At 34.7% G+C, this 25,212-nt stretch overlaps 1 protein-coding gene across 1 annotated transcript in view; it reads left to right on the top strand.

Annotated features, from left to right (window-relative positions):
• The window catches only part of LOC118273925 (uncharacterized), a 198,008-nt gene that overhangs the window by 50,049 nt on the left and 122,747 nt on the right, over window positions 1–25,212 (top strand). Inside the window, exon 2 of the mRNA XM_035591138.2 lies at window positions 8,537–8,569. The gene's annotated coding sequence lies outside the window, so the exon portion shown is untranslated. The remainder of the gene's footprint in view (window positions 1–8,536; window positions 8,570–25,212) is intronic.

The raw sequence follows: 25,212 nt of genomic DNA, 5'->3' as shown, positions 1-25,212 counted from the left end.
AATTTAGGTCATTGTAATATCTCATATTTATATTTCCTTAATTATTTTTATTTTTTTGATTTAGCGCAAGTTAGCCGTATATAAACTAATTCATCAAAAAAATTTTACAATTATACACGTTAACTTATGTTAGCGTAGTACTAGTACGGGAGGTCGTAGTGCATGCATCAATCATCTGAAGCATATAATATATTTATAAAGAACATGTACTTACGGCAAAAAAATAGTCAACGTACCATTAATAAACTACTTAATACGTTAACACATAAGTATTTACTATGTAAAAGTTGCTAAGTACGTTCAGTTTACTAACGAACAAGTATACACACGATACACTAAACTACGCTAACTATGAGTGTAGTGCAGTGTTGCACGGACTTTGACCATTTCTGATCCCCGCGCACACTCCGCTAATAATAGTTGGCGTAATATAAATCTGATTTCAAAAAGTACCTACTTAGCGTTTTATAAGATTTGTAACTTTCTTATTTTTACATATTTCTTCTCAATTTTTTTATGACGTATGTAAAAACACATTTTAAGCAACTTGGCATAAAAAAACGTTTTTGCCAAATTTCGAGTTAGCGTAGTATAAATTGCTGGTGTCGATATTATTCACTAAAACCCAAGATCAGCTCAATCTAAACTAGTAAAGTTACTATCATCCTAAATTAGAATGTAAGTCACTACTTAAGCATTGAACACTAAGTTATTAGCTAAAGCACTAAGCACAGTAAGCACGCCACCCACGAGAGAGTCTAAATCTAACTACAAAACGAACCCTTCACCGGTCTTCGATCTATTTTAAATGAATCATTCACTCACTCAATCTGGATTTTGTTTACCGTCTGTGTAATACGAGGAGATACAAGTAACTTTACTTGAAATAAAATAGTATTCAGTATATCTAGGTACATACGTAGGTATATTTTCAAATCTTAAAAAAAGGATCCGCCTTCAAAGGTTAATCGCAAAACTCCATTTTTTATCGGGTAATATACCTAAAACCTTCTTTAAGAGAAGGTTTTAGGTAAAAAAAATCTGTCTGAAAAAAATCTATGCTGAAATGAAAATACATGCGTACCTGTCAATCGGAGAACCTCCTTTTTTTGAAGTCGGTTTAAAATTATGTGTGTCCTCATAATAAGTAGTGAACTTGGGTATACCTGAAATACTATATAGGAAAGTTTTTAATTTAGAAACCTTTTGCAAAATTGTATCATATAAAATAGAAGTTGTTAATGAACTCTACGATTCCTTATACAAATACTAAACAACGCACTTACAACCTGGTAACACCGTTATAATCTCCGACACCCACGGTAAGTCGGTGGTGGTCTATTTATATCGACCACACAAACATAGGGACAGACGGACAGACAGGCCGCTACTAACGTATCTATTACACACCGCGTGTCGATTGTCTTGTAGACATAACAAGTGCTACTGGGAATATTTGTGATACAGATATGGATAGGAGTGGTCCAAATTATGGGAAAGTCCCAGGTTTAGATGTGGCGGTTTTTTTTGTGAGAGTTGCTGTCGGGTTATGACAATTTTTATTTTAATGTCCGTCTTGTAAATACTATTAATTTTACTATTATTCATCATCATCATCAGCCGAGAGACCTACACTGATGAACAAAGGTCTCCCCCTTAGTCTTACTATTATTATTAATTTATAATGCTATTTGATTAAAAATAGCACCATAGCACTGATTATTTTGTTTGAAGTTTTATTGTATGCATGGCTTTTTTTTTTTTTTTTTTTTTTCAGGGTGGAAAATCATCCAAAATTATATCATATAGAATAGAAGTTGTTAATGAACTCTACGATTCCTTATACAAATACTAAACAACGCACTTACCACCTGGTAACACCGTTATAATCTCCGACACCCACGGTAAGTCGGTGGTGGTCTATTTATATCGACCACACAAACATAGGGACAGACGGACAGGCCGCTACAAACGTATCTATTACACACCGCGTGTCGATTGTCTTGTAGACATAACAAGTGCTACTGGGAATATTTGTGATACAGATATGGATAGGAATGGTCCAAATTATGGGAAAGCCTCTGGTTTAGATGTGGCGGTTTTTTTTGTGAGAGTAATTTTTATTTTAATGTCCGTCTTGCAACTTTTTTTTTTATATTACACACGTATTTTTTAATGTCTATTGATTTTATTCTCTCGATTTAACCCACTAGCTATTTGATTCGATTACTAATAGCACCGTAGCACTGAGTATTTTGTTTGATGTTTTAGTGTATGGCTATCTATGTACCTTTTAAAAAGTACACATAATACACCTTATATGCTTTTTTTAAATCGTTACAAAAAAAATCTCTTTACATAGACGTTTAGTTTTATTTGTTTTAAATTACCACCACACGGTAGCAATTAAAAGAGCAATAATATTTATTTAGTGACACAAGAAAGTAAGTCAGACTAAAGATTCCCACACGTTATTTGTCAAAACAGCTATAAATAACAGTTTCAATAATCCCAATAGTAAATCGATCAACGGAAGCCATAAAGTGCTGTATAAACACGCCTTTATTTGACGCACCGTTGACAGTTTATCAAAAACCAAACCACATTTGCAGTTTTCAAAATATACTGTCTAGTAAAAATGAACCTTATGACTTCAACATAGAGGATAGTGTCGTTAAAGAACATTTTCCACAACTGCAAAAAGAAGTTGATAGTAAAATATCAAGTAGGGATAATCCTGCTTAGATCTGATAATAAAATGGTATTATACTGGTACTGATTTGAAGTAGGTCGTAGAATTAGCATGTTTGAGACAAAATCTTGTTAAATACTTCGTGAATTATGGTAAGTATGAGGTGAGGTGAGTCGCAGATTTTGAGAGGCTTAGCGCCTTGTTGGCCTTAGGGCCAGTCTAAGCTGCAAGCATTAGGAACAAAGTGCGATAAACGTTTAACAGTCTAAAACTGGCCATTCTTCGGTCTGCCTTTGCTCCAAGTAACGTAAGCATTACAGCAATAGGTTTTATGCCTTCATTCTTCCTTATTTTACCTAATGGTCCCTTTTCTTCCTCACACAATCCATCTCTCAGTTAATCATCCAGTTTCGAACTTCCTCCATCTATTGCTCTCTCACAATTCACAAGTTCGACATCTTCATCAGACTCAAGTACAGGAAGATATTCTGAAGAATTCTAGTTTACGACATGCCATTATTTCTTATGTTGTATTCACATGAATATGAACCTAAGTGCTATACCTAATAAATTAACTTTATATAGCCGTCAAGAAGACTACAATAGACGAGAGTACTAGAAAACCGACTGTAGATTATGGTTATAACGTTCATAATGGAATTGTCAAGTAAATGCAAAGATTCGAAGATGACATACTACATGGAGCCAAAATAATGTTCAACAACATAAGAAGTGTTTAGTGTACTCCACTGCTAATGACGTAAAGACTTCTCTTAAGTGTGCAGTCGTTAAACAGTAAGTTATGTCTCATCTTGTCACGGAGAGCTATTGCTGTAAATCACTTGATGTAGCCTTCACAGCTTTCGGTTGTTTGCATGCACATGTAACGTATGGCTGTTTGTGTATCTTCTGCACTAACTTGAGATCCCTGAGTGCACTAGAAACAAGAGTTATTTTTAAAAGTAGTTCCATTGTACGCCACATCCAATTCTATCTTTAATATTTTTACGTGTAACCATCGCACCATCCATCAAATTCACTACGAGTAATCTATCAAATTCATCGCACGCTTTAACTGCAATGAAAACCAACAAAGTTTTCACTTTATAATTTATCGAATAAGGAATCAATGTTGCAGCTCTAACACATCAAAGCCGTGCATCGAGACCAATACAGAATCGATTCAAATCGATTAATCAATTCTCGATACACGTACGAAAACAATTTGCAAAACTGAGTTCAATTCGCGCCATCCCGTTGTAAAGCACACGAGACGGAATGACGAATTGTAAAAGGAAAGGCACGGTTTAAATCGTCGTTTAATGTGCAATTTGTATGACTGGTCGCTTTGAAATGAGCCAACACTTTGTGCGGATCCAGCGTCGGAGTCCACTCGCGTAAACTTTAGCAAACATTACTTTGCTATTGGCAAACTGCATTGCTAGGCAAATTGAATGATAAGTATAGGGTTATAAGACTCAAATTTTATTGGTCTATGACGAATGGCCGGTGAAATTAAGTTGGTAGTTGTACAAAGTTGGCGCCACGAGCACCGCGAGGCGTTGCATGCAACGAGCGCTCATCGACGGCTAAACGGTTCTAATCGAATGATCTTTATGACATGCGATGACACGAAATGACACGCGGATGTAATTCAATAGTCTTCATATTAAGTACTCTTGAGTATTGATAAATAAGTAATCAATGTGACGTGGAGGTGTCTCGATGAGCTGCAGTTTGGTACTGAGGATGGAATACTTTGTTGCTGTTGATATAAGCTCTAATAGGTTTGGTACGATTTAATTGCAGAGATATCCGGGTTTCTTAGGACAGGCTGCCATTCTGTAAGCTCTTGGAATAAATTATAACATTGTTATGTAAGACTGGCTCTTTGTATTTAGGTTAGGTAATTTTTTATTTCTTAGAAATGGTTTTGTAATCTGGAACGTTGTGTTAAGTCCCGTCTTATAGTTGCAAGCCTATTGTTATACACCTCAATAACAGTTACTAGTTTCACCACAGGCATTACTGTTCAAATTACGAGTAGCAGTGAATTTGTTTTTCGAATCTTATCCTATTAAGATTGTAAAAGCGAAAGTTTGTATGTTTGTTTCCTACTCCTTCACGTCAAACGGCAGAAGGGGTTTAGATGAAATTTGAAACAGGAGTAAATTATGATTTGGAATTACACATAGGCTTTTTATCACACGGGAACGCGGGTGAAGCCGCTGGCAGACACTAGTACCTCATACATCGACAATACAAACTAGTAGTAATTCATTTCATAATACCTATTCGAAGGGATCCTAACGAGCTAGTCGTTGGAGTTTATCTTAACAATCCAGAATGATTGCTTCATCTAAAACTAATGCGATAGTCGTGTCTCCAACTGATACCCTAACTTTATTGACATCGCTGCAGACCTCTCGTTAGCTCGCATTTAATTTATACCACTGTTTCAGACATTCTACAACTTTAGTACAATCTAATGGACTTACATGTCTATTACTCATTTAAAAGTTAGAACGTAGAAGGCATGCTGAACCGCACACCCATCTTTGATCTATCTGATCTACCAAAGGATGTTCACTATTAAAGAAATCATGTACTTTTCTTTGTCGATAGGGCCTCCATTTCCGATAATTTTCTACTTCAGAGAACCCGCTTTACAGGCCACAAAATACAGTTTTCTTTATCGCCATTAGACACATAAGTCATTCATATTTTATAATCCATCAAAACTGTGCCACTTCACAGTTCTAATTGAGATTTTAAGTGCCACGCTAACTAGAACTTTCTAGATCAAATAATAAAGTGTTATTTTAACTGTAGGAAAACGTTATTATTTCAGATTCTAACTGTCTAACAGTATAAAATTATGGTTAGATTTCTACTTTCTGTATCTACCTATCAGTCTTAATTTAATTTTCTTGATGCAGAACTTTTATGATTGATGTTTCTAATTAGTTATTTATTTAATGGTTGCGTATTAATTCGTTTCATCTGTCCGGATCGTGATTATTTTCTCGCCTAATAAAGGTGAATTTACAGCTCCTTGTATTTGCTTTCCAAATATTGCAGTATTTTGTCTAGATCTTGTTTGATATTGAACATCTTAAAAAGACAGAATATAAGGTTTTTATTTGGAGAATCCGTAATTTGAAATTCATCTTCATGAGTCTTCATCCTCCCTTTTTTTTTTTTTTTTTTTTTATGGAATAGGAGGCAAACGAGCAAACGAGTCACCTGATGGTAAGCGATCAGCGCCGCCCATGGACACCCCTTCCTATCAGTTTCCTCATTTAATCAAGAGGTGTGAGTGTGACTAAAGAAAGCTGTGAATTATGTACTGTCTAGAAGACATTATTTACTTCATATCATGGGAATCATAACACATATCACTGCATCGTAGAAATCATCGAGTGATAGCGAAACATCACGGTTGTTGTAGAGCTTGTGAAAGAATTTGGTTACTTTGCCAGTGAGACAAGGAATTCAAGATAAATTAGTTTTTAATGAATCGGTAAGTGTTTCATCCAGATTTTTGGTTGTGTTCAAGCAAGTAAATTAGATACTTGAGTTAGTAACTTAGCAACGTCTAAAGATTTGACAGTGATAATAAGACTGGAGATCTACTTAGTACTTTACTAGTGTACTTAGAGACATTTAATAATTGCTTAAACTATTCCTTAGTAACGATTTTGTTCTGAAAACAAATGCTAAGGACTGGGTTAAGTAACCATTAAAGGACTCTAAGTACGGTGGTTAGTCTCTCATTGACAACCTTCCTTAATTTCCCACATCAACAAACAAGACACATGTCAAAGCGGTATTTAGATCATCTGCAAACTGAGCTATTGAGCGGAGCGTGCCGACTTGTGGTGGTCCAATATTGACACGGCAATCGGCGCGACCAGTCGCATACATATTGCAATAATACAGCGTACGTCTAGCCGCCCCGCGACGCTTTATTTGCTCGTCCGCACGTGTATCGCATGCCTTATTTTTTATTTAATAGATTTATTTGATTGTTGCTTTTCGTTGTTTATTGATCGTAAAAGTCGATTATTGTGGTTTTTGTATAATAGTTGCCGCTGTAGCCGAGGCTTTGTTGATATTTAGTCATTCTGTACTTGATGTGCTCGTCCGGAGTGCGTTATATCATAGGAACCAATATTATAGGTATTTGTATAGTTTTAACGATCACATGCATGTTTAATTTATGACGGTTTACTGAACTACGGTTATTACTCATGTTCTCAAGTCGGAGTGAAGTTATTGCGAAGCTTGAGAACTTTGTCTCCGTGTGACTGGCGTGGCGGCGCTTATGACTCGATTTGTCCGTGTCCCGCAGTAGATGAGGCGCAAATTGACCGGTTAATACGTGTTTCACGTTACACTTCACCTTAGTTATTGGGCTATGGTTACCACAACACGACAATTATATAACATAGTAAGATATATTAGCTTTTTTATCTGTATTAATAGTATTTAAGACTTTATAGACCAACCAGGTAGTAATGTTTTAGAATTTTTCTTCCTTTCATGAATACTATTGAAGGAATCAAATTACTAAGACCGTCTCATGAATGTATTACCAAGCCAGTAGTACAACAAGTAGGTAAGCAGAATAAAATGCAAGTTTTACACGAGTTTGTTTCCGCACAAGATAACTATTTTACTGCTAATTACTAGACTGTAGACGACTGCTTAATGAGAATACTTGGCTGAGGTTGATAGAATAGAAAAGTTTATTTTCATAAACAGCGTAACCATTTTATTTCCTTCCACTTACTGGTTGCCCAACCACTGCGCTAAGAGTGGAGTTAAGACTTAAGTTTAGTAGTCAAATTAAATTATTCAGGTATGATGCTATTGTTTTACAAATTTTATGACATAGGATGGTAAACGAACAAACAGATCACCTGATGGTACTTAAGCTATCGGCCCCGTCTATAGACACTCGCAACATTAAAATTGAACCCAGTCTTTACCGATGGTTTTCGATAAGGAATAGTTTAGGGAATAATTAAATGTCTCTAAGTGCGGCATTAATACGTCTTTTAGGGGATCGGAGATCGCCATTTACCATCATCCAGACAAAATTGCAGTCTTCTAGCTATATTACGGAATATACGTACGAGTAGGTACACGATAAAGTATCTGTGCATATAGGTAAATTAGATAAAGGACCAGCCCTAGCCATGTTAGCGGGGAAACTGTACAGTGTACATGACAATAAAGCATTAAAGTTTAGTGGACACACATGGCGCCGACACGACGGCAACCAAACCTCCAAATACATGAATATTGTACACGTATTACATGTTTATCTCATAAACTAGATAACAGGTAATGTAATTTGAGTGCCTACTAATAATTTGAACGAGGATTAATTATAGTATTGAAAGGAACTCAAGACCTAGGTAGGTACTAAAATTAACAAACATAGACCTCAATGGTCGTCAGCACCATCCTCTAAAGTGTCAGTAATTGCACTGAAGTGCAAGTCGCCTACCAACTTTGGCAATTAGATCCAATCCAATTCCAAATATCATATTGCTGTTTATATTATAACTTTTGTGAGACTACAAATTAATTGTTTTAAATGTTTTTTCGGCTTACTCACGTACATAACTGTTTGCCGAGGAACTCGTCTAGTTTTAAGCCCTGCTAGAGGCTCATATTCATGAGCAGCATTCGGTGACACAAGACGCGGTGACTGTCTATATCATATTGCTTACTAGCATAGACAATGGTTTTTTTGATATCCAATAACAGTTATTTTTTTGCTTAAATAAGTTTGGGTTTTCTGATTAGCTAATATTTTGTTTTTGTTTTCAGATTAAATCGGAGCTGAAATGAAGGACAGGATAGGTATGTAACTTGTAAGTAATAGTAAATTGTCTATTGTAAACCCGGAGCGGCGGAGTGCCTAGCTTTTTATCGGGGCTCCGGGTCGAAAAGCAGGAGTAGGAATCGGGTGGTTTTTAGTCAGTAACGGTCTGACACTTTCTTTAGCCTCGCCCAAAACTGGAAAACTACTTTTCTAATTTTATCACTTTAATTACAAATGTTGCTAATTATTTGATAATAACTCAGTATTTATGGTAATAAACCATTAATTAATACTTCCGAAGTTTAATTAGATAACGACAGACGAATATGTCAAAGCTGCATTTATAATTGCGTACATACATCAATTAAAGTAATTAATTATACTTACCCAGCCTTATTAGTCAATAGTAATAAATGTTACTGCCAAACAAATGTGCTGTTGACTGGTAGAGAATATCATTCGGTATTAAGAGTGCTTTTCCACCAGAGATGTGCTACGAAGATATAATAGCTAAGCTGTAAAACTATGTGACCGTTTCCACTGATACTTAGCTATGTAACTTTGCGAGGAAGATGCTCAGCTCGAGTATGCAATGTATTGATAGTAGGGAAGCCATCCATAGCACGCATATTGCCATATAAAAAAAGTAGCTTATTGATACTTTGTTAATTGAACATGACTCTAAGGGCTATTTGGCTCAATTGCCGAAAATATTCTATGACTTTGACCTTTTCTCTGAACTTTACTTCTCGAAAGTGCAGTAAGTCCATCAATCAACGTCACTTCACCAAACTAGAGCACGTCTTACTAAGAATTTATTATTTATAATCATCATTGACTTGACTTAACTTTGTCATCATAATAAATCTGGGGGCACGGTAGTGCCCCCGCCAAGACGAGCCAAGCGAAGCGCAAGCGCAAGGGCACTACCTACCTTTTCTCGAAGCGCTTCGTCGTATTTTTGAACCTTCATAACTTGAGTTTGGGTTATACCAGATAAACAAAATTTTCAGGATATAATGTCAGTGGTAGACTTAATAAACCTCTAAAGTTTCAATTGCATAGCTCTTATACTTTAGATTTTATTGATATCTAAAATACCCCGATTTCGTCACTCACTCACTCACTCACTCACTCACTCACTCACTCACTCACTGATGATCAACAAAATTCTTAAGGTACTTCCTGAAGTCCTAGAAAACTGAAATTTGGTATGTAAGCTAGTATTAGTACCCAAACAACAAAAAAATCCTAAAACTTGGAACTTTTACCCCCAACCCCTTAAACTAGGGGGTGAAAGTTTGTTCGAGACTTCCGCAACTTTTGGCGCTAGAGGTCTGAATGCGGCCGCGGAGGGGTAAAAATCTGAAATAGGGAAACTTAATTCCCTATTTCCTGCTTGAGATCTGAAAATTGGCGTGTATAGTATTGGTGTGTAAAGTACATAGAACACAAACTTTTCATCAAATCAAAACATTATCCTACCCATAAGTACTTAGATATGAATAATATTACTACACTTCACTTCGGTAAGTGTTTATTAATCAACCTATACTTTTGAACATAAGCATCGTAAGTATAGTATGCGCCAACGCCCGCCGCCTGCCCCCTCGTCCCCGCGCAGTAGCTAAAAATAATCGGCCCGTCAGCGAGCGCGGCACCCGAACGCGGGCAGACGCGCGAGGGCAGACGTCGTTGACGGTTGTCTCGTTGAATGAAAAATTTTCGGAATATTTCGGTGATTTAAAAGTTTGCTATCGCGGAGAAAAAAACCATTTGCCTAATATTTAATTGTTAGTAGTTTAGTAGGTAAAGGTTTAGATACTAGTGTTTTAATTTTCATTGATAAAAAGAGTATTAGGATTACGTTTGCAATTTTCTTATAAATTTAGTAGTTTAGTAGGTGAAGGTTTAGTTAGGTACTAGTGTTTTAATTTTCATTGATAAAAAGTATTAGCATTACGTTTGCAATTTTCTCACAAATTTAATTAAGAAATTCAAAGATTGAATAAGTAGGTATTTGCAATTAAGTAGTATAGGTTAGTAGGTATAATATGTTTATAGTTGTTTATGTAGGTACGACTTAGTGAGAATAATTTGATACGTAGGTCATTGTTTAATTTTCATTGTTAATAGGTTTAACTTAAGTAGTTTAGGATTACGTACGGTTTGAATATTGTATAGTAGGTAGAAAATTACGATATTGATAGTTGTTAATCTAGTGTTAAAAATAATTTTGTGTAGGTATTTTAGAACTAGGTTTAATAGGCTTATCTACAGGTACCTATACCGCTCATTTCATTGACACTTGTCCAGTAGGTAGGTAAACCTACAAAAAGAAATGAAATCCCACAAAAACATTTCATGTTAAATGTTGCCAAGACGAGACCATATAGCTCGCACTGTCAAAAAGTAATCAGATCCCGTGTAGAGCCAAGTTTCTAACCCTACATGCCCAGACCTAAATCGATAAGCCCTAATTTCACACTCAAGTTACGGGGAAATTCTACAGCCATAGCTCGTACTGCGTAGTTCATAGCGCGTAGCAGAGTTATGAACTACGCAGTACGAGCTATGGCTGTAGAATTTCCCCGTAACTTGAGTGTGAAATTAGGGCTTATCGATTTAGGTCTGGGCATGTAGGGTTAGAAACTTGGCTCTACACGGGATCTGATTACTTTTTGACAGTGCGAGCTATATGGTCTCGTCTTGGCAACATTTAACATGAAATGTTTTTGTGGGATAGTAAGTACATCGTATGTCGAATACAAGAGAGCTTTAACTTCGGGATTGAAATGGCAAGGTGGCATTAAATTCCAAACTATGTTTTTCAATCAAAATTTCAAAGCTCGACATTGTATTAAAAATATCTCGTGTAAAATGTACTATGTATAATAATTATTTATTCAGAACAGTATAGTCGTCTTACAAAACGTAAATATACCTATTAGTTATTCGTTTAAAAATGATTTCATGAATAATCCTATGAGAATTTGTTATAACCATTTATATTTATAACAACTTGTTGTGTGGGCCTCTGGATTTATTTAATCTGTAGATATTTAACATAATTTTAGAAACAAAGCGAAACGATGGAATAAATAATTTGCCATTTATCCCCTGTTTTTAAATCGTGTAATATATTAAATTCATATCTCATTACATGACAGGATTTTTGATACACTTTAATCCGGGTGCGATAACTTTTTTTACAGAATTACCTCATAATTTTATTACAGCCGACTGCCAGACGAATTAAAGTGCTATTTTCCACTAGAAACAACATTGATATGTTATTTATTTCGGTTAATCACCGGCGCGGGCGTCCCTACGGGCTACAATGACAAACGTTCACCTTTGATCGTGGGTTACTCGGGTGATATACGAGCGATAATAGCTGTTAGGTTAGGTATATTTAAAGCCGTTTATCCAATAAAATAGAGAAGGGCTAGACTTTTTATTGGATCAATTCTGTACGTTTATATCGTTGTTTTTTAATTTGTAAAAAAATAAATGTCTCAAGCGCACGCCATGGTTTCAAGTTCTTAAATGTTATGCTGGGTTAACTAAGCTTTATCGGTAGGAGTATAGTAGCATTGTGTAGCATTACGTATCGATGGTAGCAATATGTACGTTACGTGGTGGTAGACATCGACAATATGTAAAAAGAAGTTTAACTGTGTCTTTGGTATTTACGTTTGTAGCCAGCACAGTTACCGGAGCTGCCGACTGCTCCAGAGCTTTGGATTACTTGCAGTTTTACCGGTACTCTCGCTCGAAACGCAGGAGTAGGAACGGTGTGGTATTTAGTCAGTAACAGTCTGACATTCTCTCTCGCCTGGCGTCGCCTTGGGAAAAGTTTCGTCCCGTCCGTTAAGTATTTTCCCCTTGAAAAAGCCAGAACACCATGACGTATTCACCGCCCACATTCAGATTTCTTTAGTGAGTTATCGTATAGTTACATAAAAAATCTGTTACTATTAGCAACAATCGAGACACAATAAATTAAAAGAAAACTAGGTTTAGGTAAGGCCCACTCACGTGAACTATAGAAGAGAAGCTCAAATGTTCATGAGAGACATGTGTCAGGCAGTCTCTATATTTTTAGTTAAGAAAATATAAATCTTAAATTAATAGGACGAGACTTCTTGTCTTACCTACGACAGCCATAAATACTGGTATTTTGTTTGCGGTCGAATTTATCCGGTAGTCTAGACAAGTCGTAAAAATTTAATATCCACAACAACTATAAAACGAAACTGTTAAGAAAATCGTTACAATTCTTACTATTTTGCGTGATTGCTCTATTTTGCAAAATGTAGGTATACGAGTAACAACTCTATCATTGCATTTAAAAATGTATCTTAGGCTTTTAAAATCAGGGTTAATTTTCCACCTTACTCCTGAAATTTTTGTGGACGGATTATGAACTAAGGATCTTACGGAGACCCAGACACTGACATGGAACAGGAGTTGGAAGGGCGCGGTTTTTAGTCAATAAGAGTCTGACACTCTGACAGGTGGAGTACCTAAGTAGTATTTCATTTAATGATTTTCTACTCACAAAAAAGAGTATTACCTACCAGTTTAACATTTCCAATATCCTTTGCAAGAGCCATTTGATGGTGAGCTGTTATCGTGTTGTAAGTAGGTACACTTGCAATACCTGGGGTATAATGAGTAGGTATGTTACCGAATCTTGGAGTAATTTAATTGGGTAATCATATTATTGCAATAGATGTAAAATATATTTTACAAAGTAATCGATTTGTAATTAACGATAAATAATGAAGGATCATGAAACGGGTCCCTTCAAAATAGCTCGTCATGCTCTCGTAAATCACGATCTAGGTTGTGGTTGTAAATTAGTGCCTAGAGGAATGTGTAACAATCTAAAAAGTGATTGGATTGAGAACGTCAACATGTGACTAACTGTGTGCAAATCAATCAGAATTAGCTGTATCTAATTTAAAGTAGTAAAGGCTTGAATTCAAGAAAAATATTTTCTCTATACCTTTTTTTTAATGGGAGAAATCATCCTATGACTCCGGTCTATTTATTTATTTATTATTTATTTATTTCTTAGTTCTTATTGATTAAAAAAACAACCCCGTTTCCACTCCTGTTTTGAACCAGAGCCCCTCAATGCCAACTCAATAATACACTTTTACTTAGCATAATACTAAGAAATGTTACGAAAACCCTTTCGAGCTTTTTTACCCAAAAATTCTACTTAGCTCAGTAACTTATAATTTAAAAGAAAAAAGAAATTTTCGCCTTGTAAACCGACCGACACCAATGCTTTATAACCGTTAACTTTTTAAAGAAGTCGACTGAAGGAGAAAGGATTAAAACAAACACAGCATTTGTTATTCCTATACTTAAACCATAGAAACTAGACAAAACCTTTTATTTTAACCCATTTTATTAATAAAAACCAAACCATAGTCCCCACTTTCGTGGCCACGCAAACGCATTCAGTGAACATTCCTTCCCAATCCTATATGAACCACACTTCAATAAAGTGTTCCAGACCACATTTTTGGGAAATCTCAATAAAGATTGACATTCTAAAATACGCCTTAATTGTGCACCCCTATCACGAAGGCAATAAGATAGAAAATAGTGTAGCAAGAATTAAAGAGTTGAAAGAATTGTGTCACAGGATCGTTTGTGGCCGTTCGTCTCCGTCTAATTTGGTTTGATGGCCTTTGATAGACATTGATAACTTCTAAATGACTTTATTTTTGGCCTGTAAGCCACTATTAACTTTAAGTATGGAAGCATTAAGATTCCCTTCTCTTTCCGTGTTATTGTCTATTAAAAGAGGTGTAAAAAGTGTGTGTACGGTAGTTCGTTTTACTAGGTAGGAATATACTCGTAAAAATGTGAGGAATACTTGGACAAAAATACCTAAGATATGTGTTTTTTATGGATTGTATAGCGTGAAGTGAGATGTGTATTGTGTGAATGATTTTACTTGTGTAGTATTGATTGAAGAACTGCTTCGTAAATTAGAGGAACATTGACAAGGTGTGATTGTTTTTTAATTGCCTATTGTTACTCTAAAGTGAACTTTCTTATTGAAACTGTAAGTTGGTAATTAGTTTGGGGAAATTTTGTGTCGTGTTTGTACACCAAGTGATTTTCTCTAAAGCAGAATCTAAATAACAAAATATGCTAAAAATCTTTAAAAAAACATTCAGTATTAGTAGGTACAGAGTTTAAAATTATTTTTATTATTGTTTTAAAATATGTATTACTATCTAACACAATTGCACTTCTTTGTTCTAGGTGGTTACATTGTAGGTATTTATGTTACGCATATATTAACTATCGCACAAATACATATTTCGTGTGAGAATCAAACTTACAACGCGTTGTTCAGTTTTGCGTCACTGGTGCGGTTACTATCACTGAATCTTTAAATGCATTATGAAGAAAACCTGCTAAAGCAACTTACGTACTTTTACATTCAATAACCTTATAAATTACTTCGAGTTCAAGATCAAACAACCTGCTCCGTATAAAATAAAGAGCATCACTATTAAATCCATATCTTTAATTACACCAGAAACCAGTATCCCATTCATTAAATTACACGTATTAATTAAAGAGAAATAATTTTACAATACTATATCTTTATTGCTAGACTAGTTTTACAAACAAGGATTTACCTCGTGGAATTAAAAAGGAGTTATTCTAATGGTGTAGATATGTACAAGACCAGAGAAGATAATATGTATATAGATTGTGTGAATAGTGACTATGAAAGAGAAAGGATATTGTGATCAGGATAAAGTCTGGTTGAATAAAATGGAAAAAGATCACATATATGGCTTATCCCAAATCGAATTTATGTAATAACTATCGTGAAACATACTAGATTAACTAAAAACCACAGTTTACTCACGAACTTGAATTGAGAAAAGCTCTATATCTATATTAATGTACGTGAGTAAAGCGTGATTTTTAGTTGATTGATCCCAAGTCGTTTGGGATAAGGACACCGAGAAGAAGGTAAGCCTCTCTTATGAATAAAAGATTGTGCCTATAAGAATATCAAGACGAAAGTAGCCTTTGTTCTGATAATTTAGTTTAAGGTTGGTGTAATATTATATCAGTTGTCTGAAGCTCAGTCATGCAAACAAACAATCAAAAGTCGTCTATGTATACTATGAGTATAAAGATATAAAAATGTCGCGGTATATAAATAGCTGGTCGTCTGTATAATTAAGTTGATTACTGTATTGTGGAGGAAAACGCCGTGATAGGGATCCTGTTTCGTACATATGAATATGTAATAATGTTTATCTGATCGTCCGTCCGTTCATTCATAATGACCACACTTGGCGCCGTGTGTGACGTTGTGTGTGTGGTACTACTTATAGCGGGTTTATTGGAGTTCAGTCAAATTTGGATTTTAGCTTAAAATTATAGCTGGACACACATATAACTTTTTGATTAAATTTTCATAAAATCGAATTTGTTTTGACTGTGATAGTCATAGAAACCAATTATTAATCGACTTCAAAAAAAAGGAGTGCCTATGTTGTGTTTGGCTCAACCGCCTTGGATGCGGTTTTCAGTATAGTATTGTTCAGACTTATGAAAAAGTTTTAAGGATATTACCTGACTTAAAAAATATACCCGGTAAAGAAAATGGAAGGAATTTTTTGCTATTATCTCAATTTCTATTGCTTAAATAATGCTCCATTATTTTATTAATTTCTCAACACTATCGTTCCACACGCTAGCAATGAGAATGAACCACAAACAAAGAAACAGAACTAAAACACTAATGAACCTAGAAGACTGGTTTTAATCTGATTTCTGATAACATCGGGTCATCTCTCTGTGATAAACTTTTCTTTACGTGAACGTATCTATTATTATAACTTTATGCCATTATTTATGTTATTTATGCCATTATTTATTGTTATATGTCCAGAGGCGACTGCATGGTTGGTGCGGTGGCTGCCGTGCCGTGCAACGTGTAGCGGCTTTCATTCCCGCACGGAAGCAACTCTTTGTGCGATCCACAAATTGTTGCTTTGGGTCTGGATGTGATGTGTATGTAAAATTGTATGTTTGTAAACGCACCTACGACACAGGAATAAATAATAGTGTTGGAAAACTTGAAATATTTTGTACCCGAAAAAAGACAATTCTTAAAAGCTAATAATTTAAAAGTTTAATTTAAATTCGGAAATTGTAATTACAATAAACAGTTAAAGTATTGCATTAAATCCATAACCACATATCAGTAAAGATTATTGCTTAAAACATTCCAAATGGCCATTAACCCAACCTATTGCCATATATTGCTCCATTTATTACATAGTCTAATTTCGTTCGGATATTTATTGTACCTCGCCTACAAACAACAATATTCAAATTGTTTCACATAAAACGGTAAATAAGTACCAAATATCTACTAATATAAATTTCATGTAAGTTTGTTCCTAAACTCATAAATGTTTGGTTGATTATGGTTTTGGATGTACGATTTTGGTGTGTGAAGTTTATCTTCTACTCGTATGTTGTTATAATGTCGTGGTGGCCTGGTACTTTAAGACGCCTGTTTCTAATGCATGAGAGTGTGGGTTCAAAACCTACCAACGGCAAGTACCAATGTGCCTTTTTCCGAGTTATATGTACTTTCAAAGATTATTTAGGAATTACTGACAAACGGTGAAGGACCGTGAGGAAACTTGGGCTTATAGTTTCTAATTATAAGTTTGAAATCGCCAACCTGTAATTGAGCAAGAGTGGTGCTTAATGCTCAAACCTTCCCCATATCAGAAGAGGCCTTTCATCAACAGTGGCCACTGTTGCCACAGCAAAATAAAGGTTTCCCATGATGAAGTTAAACAAATATAGACAAAAATCCTGATTGGGGTGTATGGTTTTAGGTTTGACTTAAAAGAAAATATTCCTCTATATGAATCTTTAGCGCAACAAAATTGGTTAAGTAGATAGGATTGCTTCTACACTACAAGTAGGTAGAAAGTAATCTGTTAGTAAATGTAAACAGTATTTAGTGTAAATTAAAATGACTGCAAATAGCCATGATCTTTGATCCTCACACATCATCTGCTGTCGATGCTAATTGCACGGTGGCTAGAGATATTAATAGTAAAACTGCTCTCACTGAGCGGGCCAATCCTTTTCAACTGTTGCAACTTCATATTCATATACCAATTTGTTTTTATTTCGACAATCTATCTTTACTTTTGTACTCAGTGTTTCAGTGGAAATATTGAGTCGTTTAACGTTAAAAAATATATTTGGTTAAGACTAAGTCAAGTTAAGTAAGATCAATATACCAAAATTAATTGGGGAAAGACCAACATATTACTTAATTGAAAAGAAAATAAAAAGTTCAATTTCAATTATTTAATGGTGAAGTTCCGAAACTGGTTCATGTTTAATAAAAAGTTTTAATAGACACACTATTAACTGAACTGCAACGTAATCTCTAACTGCAATGAGAATCTTAAATGTCCTAATAAGAACTTCTGTATAGCCCATCCCCTATCTTAGTTTCTCTAAAATATCACTTCAAGCCCAATGCGTATCTCTACTAACAGTACTTGCTTGACTTCTTCAACTATCAGCTACCAGTTCTTTTATTTTTACAACGCCAATTTAGATTGTACACTCATCTATTTTATTGATTCTATGGCGCGGGAAATGTATAATATAGTCAAACGGAAGACCAGAACATTCGATGGCTATAAGACTGCAGGGGTCATCATTAAATGTTTCCCTACTGATAATATTGTCGGTAGACCAGCTGTCCACTTCCCACGGATTCGCTAAAGTTGTGTGAGGCTGTTAGATTTTATTAAGAACCGTTGTCTTTGTAGTTTTATTGATATAGTTAGTATCGAGTGGTATCAATACATTATCTATTGATATTGGTGATATAGGTGTTTTAAATTTATATAATTGCTTAACATGTCTCCTCCAGTTGTGTGTTGGTACATTTCAAAATTCATTGCAATGCCTAACATTCGTATCAAATTAATCCAGTAACAAAATTCCTTCCATAATCAGCACGTAATATATTCTGCTTCATTACGTTATAATACACGATGCTGATAAGTAAGACGAAAACAATCACCAGATATTCCAGCAAAACTTTAATTGCAAAACATTAAACAATGTTCATTGCACAGGCGCGGCGGATACACAAGATAGTATAAATAATGAACTTGTTTATATTTATTGCATCGTTAATAACGAACTTGATGAATTTAATTAGATGCTAAATGTTACCACTGGTTACATAAATATTGTGAGCTTTGAGCCAAATGAGTAATAAAATTGTCTAGCTCACCTTATTGCGATGCTCCTGAGTTATACACTCCCCTGTGAATGCAAGAAACGTCATAATATACAAGTTAATGTTGACTCTTGAATGAACCTTCTCTATTTATATCCCAAGCGACCATAGAAGAAAATCAACAGCAAATTATCAAACATAATGCAATAAGCAAAGACGTTATAGGTAAGTTTTCCAAAGAAGGTAATAATATTCACATCAATTGGGATGATTAAGTCCCAAAAAGATTTAAGTATACATCAGAACACATTGAATCCAAACCTTAAATATACATAAAAGACTGCTTGCACAGAAATAATGGAGGCCCTCCAAGTATAAATAAAAAGCAATAAAACAATGCTGATCGATAGCCCGGACGTGCGGAGATGTATTTGCCTTCGCAAAACGAACAAAGCCTAAACAAGAGCGCAGTTAAAAGTTTAACAAACACCGATCTTGGTAGTTACATGCTCATAAATTTTGCGAGAATAATCAATACCGATTGAGATATCAGTATTTTTGGTGATTCTCTCTTCTTCAATGCAATCAAAACAATGAGTACTTTGTGTCCAACACAATTAGATTCATTATCGTTTGGATTTGCTTTCGTGAATTCATCATTTTCGGATCCTTTATCAAGCGCCGGCATTCCAATTTAAAGTTCTTCGTAATCGAAATTAAATTCTGTTACTCTGTCATAAGGTTAATTTTTATGGGTATGTCCTGGGGTGCAAGGCGGTCTCACACATCGTGGTCGCGAAGGATTTGGGCAACCATAAATTGAGGAGCCCTAATAGTCAGGTTGTGGGTAGCCTAAGGGATTGAAGTGAATGAACTTCGGATGGGGTTCCAAATTATTTTGCACTCTATTGAATGGTTATAAATTGAAGACTCGCTTTCTTTTGAAGTGAAGCTGAGTGGCGGGTTATTACTGACGATTATTCTTCACTCCATTTTGTTTCGAGTTATGAACGAGGAAGTCTTTCTTGAAGACAGTTATAAAGTTATGTGACAGCTGCTATAATTGCACTCAAATTTAACGGTGCTTAAATAAAAATAAAATCAATGTGTGATTGAAAAATTGATATTGAGTCTTCAGAAAATGAAATAGTTCAGACCAAATATGAAATACTGTAAGCATCTAAAGTGTTGTTCGACATAACTTAACCTTGTTATGCATTTACGATGCATAAATAATGCAAAACCACTCGAGACAAGAGTATTCTAACAATTATTGTTTATAGTTTTAATCATAATAAATTGTCATTATTGGACATAATAACTGCAATCATAATCTAGCTGTCATGTAAGGTAATTAAGGAGCGATAGTACAAAATGTTAAACACTTGATGTAGGCGACAATAAATAACACAAGAACGTGTACAAAATCAATTGACCTCATTAAACTTTATTACAAAACTAACACGCAATTAAAACTCTATGTATATATCTAATTAATTATTTAAGTATGTCGGTTCATTGACTTTTTATATCATAGTTCCAATTTGTACAAACGCCTGGTTTACCGAATTTATCTGTGTCATAAAATTGTCGTAAAACTCGATACTAGTAAAGACAGGCATTTCAACTATGATAAAAAATCTGTTTTACTATTTTCTAGTTGTGATGTGACGCGGCGCGATGATGCCTGTGTTTATATCTACTACGAGCTACTTTCGCTTCCCCGCCCTCTTTTTAACTGCGAAAGTATTTTCATTTTAACATGCTGTTGTTACCAGGCACTGTAACTAAATGATAATAATTCGATGAGAAAATTAAAAGCATTGTTTACCTCTGGGTGACTTAGAGAAGGAAAAGAAAATTTTAATAGAGGAAAATGGAATTTTAACATAATAATTAGGCACATAAATATTAAACTTATTCCCAGTAACAGAAGAACAGAAGGCAGGAAGTCAGCCCCAGCGGTCCAAATTTCAAACTCTTTCTCTTTTTTGTCTATAACAAGGAAAGAGATACAGTGAAACTAAAACACCCCAACTTTTGCATTTTTCTTCTAAAAGTGCTAGCCACTCATGCTCAGATTTGACAACTAAACAAATGAAATAGACTAATCAATAAATTCATGTTGGTGAAAAAACAAGCCATTTGATTAGTCACACCATTTGACTGACACAGAACTATGATGACGAGCGCGACGAGCTATAAAATCTATAAAACACAACATAACATCGTAAAAATGACGCTTAAATACAAACAAACATAGTTTTTTATATATACGTTCATAAATAATAATTAAGTCAGTGTTTTATTACTGAAATGCCACCACTTTTTTATGATGCAAAATTCGGTAGAATCCTAGTTTTTAAGATATTATTATTGATAGACCAAATACCTATGACCAGTTTTTTGGCCAAAATGGATATTTAATTAAGGCTATAAATTTACAAGTAATAAAATAATTTTGAATATTAACTGAGCCGATAATATGACTGCACGGTATCAAATAACAGTGCCTATCGCATTCATGGCGCCAGCTGAATTAGGTTTCTTTTCTTTCTATTTCTGTCTGAATTAATTATCTATTTTTATACTGAACACGAAACTGTTTAAAAAAAACGAGGATAATATTATATTGGTTTAAACAAAATATTTTAACTAATACCAATATTGCGATCCAAATCGATGAATGTGAAAGAAGTTAAAAAAGTAGTTAGTGACGTTCATATGTAGTATATGTATGTTTGTAATATATGTATGTTATATGTTTTCTTTTTAACTTTGCTCGACACTTTTACTTATGATTTTCTCTAGTGTCGTGGGTGCGATTACAAACATATAAGTTCACATACACATCAGACCCAGACCCGAAACAACAATTTGTGGATCACACAAAGAGTTGCTCCGTGCGGGAATCGGATCCACTGCACGTTGCGCAACAGCCGGTTGCCCAGCTAACGCGCCAACCGTACAGTAATATTATAGTTTTAGAAATATAAAAATGAATACCTTAAAATAATAATAACAGACTACTAGGAACACATAAGGAACCAGACGACGATACACTAACAAACACACAAAAAGATATGCAAACTATGTAACACAAAACAAAATGTTATGAGCGGCACTCATTTACGTTAGATCTCGTAGATAATCCGAAAATACCACAGAAGCTTGCAGACAGAGACGCAGGAGTCAAAACTAAGAAATAACAATAAAATATGTGATTTACAGTAATATGTGCGTCGCGTGTCAGTCACCTCGTTGAATTGTCGTAAAAACTTTTATTTCTGTCCTATGCCATTGTAGAGAGAATCGAAGATAGCAGAGAAGATAGACGTGTGAGAAGTGCCTACTGTGTAATATATTTGTTTGATAGAGAAGTTGCAGAAGCATTTGATGGTCTAAAAGTATAAGTTACAAATGTTGGTGTAGAAAGGTGAAACAAATGACGATATTATGAAAGAAAAAGAAGTCATGGGTAAGGATATTTGGTATAAGAATGGTAGAAGACATATCATACACTTACCTAAATAACTTGAACTTTACATTAAGTTAGAGCAGGAAACAGAAAATTATGAAGTTATGATGAGACATTAATGCGACATTGAAGCTCGAAGCTTTGTGGTTTACCATTAAGCACTGGTTGAAGATTATTTATTTGCAACATCCAAATAAACTACAGAATATATTAAACCAGCTGCGTTGCCTAGTCAATACATGTCAAAACGTGTAATAAGGACGAATTCTATTTTAAGAACGTAAGCGCCAAGCTACAAATAGTCAAATAGGTCCATTTTAATATGATTATCTTGTTCAAGCATTTTATGTGGCAAGTCTTCGGACGATCTCGGTTTTACGACTGCAGAACTGCGGAAGCCCTTATCTGATCGTTTTACTTCTTTGTCGATAATATTATGCTCAGTTCGTTCAGGTTTGATTTGTGTTAATTAGATTTTGACGCGCAATGCAATCAGTTTTGTGGCGGATACGTAAAGTGTAGCAAATGGTCACTTACTGGAGTTAATTTTGCACTGTATGAAAATAATTTCCGATGTTAAGAACTGTATATTGCATAGAGATTGAGCATAAATTGTTTTGAATTACATTGCTGGTCACCCCTTCTGTGTTACGGAACTTATTGCTCATTGGTTAAAATTACGTCCCCCATAATTATGCACGAAGAACTAGCTTTAATTCAATTTTAATTTACTTATTTTTATGAAGTACTCTAATAAAGCATTAAACCTATATAAATATTGTTTCGCACGCTATCAAAATGACATGAGATAAAATTTTTACGACTGTAACTCGAATGATTTACACATTAAAATCACTTCCCCCAGCGTCCAGTTTTTGATAGATTGTTGACTATAAAAGGTTGTGTTGGAACAACTTTATGGCGATGCGGTGACGATCCTGACATCGAGTGTGAGAACCGTGGGTATGGGATTATTGTGTTTACGATACTTTGATAGAATTCCTGCCGTAATTGAATTACGTTTGATTGATTTTTGCTTGAAGTGTTACTATTCTAATATGTGGATATGTTCGTAATTTTTGGCTTACTCTATTCATTAACTCGGTTATTTTAGACATTATCAAGATTGACAATTGTATATATATATATATATATATATATATATTTAACAACTAATATTTTGTCTGAGTATTTGAAACAGAAGTGTAGTTTACGAGTGCGAATAGTATACGAGATTCAGTACGAATCTAATTTCAACGAAATTTAGAACATTGGACTTTGTTCTCGTATCGTCTCTAGCGGTCACAGTACATTAAAATGTAGTAAAGGTGACGTGGGCACAATGAACAGTAACAATAACACTCGACAGGCCGTTGCTAGCCAACCTTTTGTCTAATATTTTATCAGAAGTAGGTAGATCATACATTTACATACCAAATGCCCGTCTGGCCCCACCGTGCGCGTTTACGACGCGGATTATACGAAACAGAGACCACAATTTGTAAGATTTGTCAAATAAAGACATAAACCCAATAAATATTTATTGATAACCAAGTAATCTGTCGCCCAATCAGCTCCGGCTATTCGACGTCTAACGAAATTTTATTGGCCCGAGCCGTTAAGATGTTGCTTGACGCATAAGGTAGCATTGGTTTACGATGCCGGTGACATTTTTGTTTCTAAAACCTCTTAAGAATTTTATGAGTGAATCGATAAGCCTGGTCTAGCGAATGTACCACATATGGCAATAATACATTTTAAATGCCTCGACCACTGACATAAGGATGTCAGGCAATCGTTTTATTGTGTCTTAATTAGTGATTTGTATGTTAATCGGTTGTTAGTATTCTGGTTGCTGTACTGTTAACCTAAAGGAGATTTGTAAAATTCGATGTAAATTGATATAGACATTATTAATTTGATCATCATAATATTTCTTTATTGAAAGTGCCCCCAAATCGGTATATACGGTTGGTTTAAATTGATTTCTATAAATCGACATATATATTCAATTCATTGTTCTTTCTAATCAATGACAATATCGATTATGACCTAAATGAGATACTTTTATTTTTATGGGGTAACGCAGTTAGTTGCCTTCACAAAAACCGAAAGTTCCGTTGATTTGGTATGCGTCAAACCTAAATATATTTATAGTTTTTAGAAATATTATTTTAATCAATTCTCTAACATTTTTGAATATTTTATATTAGTCAATCAAAAGCCAATGATCAATCCAGAGCCCCACAAAAATCATTTTTTTTCTTAAAAGTAGCTAAACAATACAGAAGTTGTGTGTTGTACATTTTTCAACAAGTCCAAATACGCCTCAATTTTCTTTATACGTGCGGTATACTATATTTACTCGTGACATATCATTTAATGGTATTTAATCAAGTACCTACGCAATTACTCCATGATTCATGGTGCGCTTAAAAATCACATGTATTGCGGCTATGTTAAGCTTCTTGCTCACTAACACGGAAAACTTTGTACTTATTGAAAGATGAGATTGTTATCAAAGTTGGATAATAAAGTATGGCTTGCTTCATTTTTGATGATAGTTAAATAAAATGGAAAACTTCAAACGATGCTCACAGAGAAATATGTATTTACTATTGAAATTTTACATCATCAGTTTAAAAAGATATTTTAAAGAAACAGACACTAGAACAAGATGAAACTCACTGTACAAGACGCACAAATATCCACTACTACAGCACTAGTAAACAGAAATACAATAATATTCAATTTAATCGTATGAACTAGGTTTACAATCACTTACACCGGCTGTAAACGTTAGCATATCGTACAAATACGGTACATCAGGTCCACAGGGTGGGCAGGCACCCTAAACATTAGCATTAACACACAGTTCATATCCACGACCGGTTTCAAGCAAGCCTACTATT

The sequence above is a fragment of the Spodoptera frugiperda genome, chromosome 3, assembly GCF_023101765.2.
Source record: "Spodoptera frugiperda isolate SF20-4 chromosome 3, AGI-APGP_CSIRO_Sfru_2.0, whole genome shotgun sequence".
Classification (NCBI taxonomy): domain Eukaryota; kingdom Metazoa; phylum Arthropoda; class Insecta; order Lepidoptera; family Noctuidae; genus Spodoptera; species Spodoptera frugiperda.
Note: the sequence above shows the minus strand (reverse complement) of the source record. Positions and strands in the feature narration are given on the sequence as shown.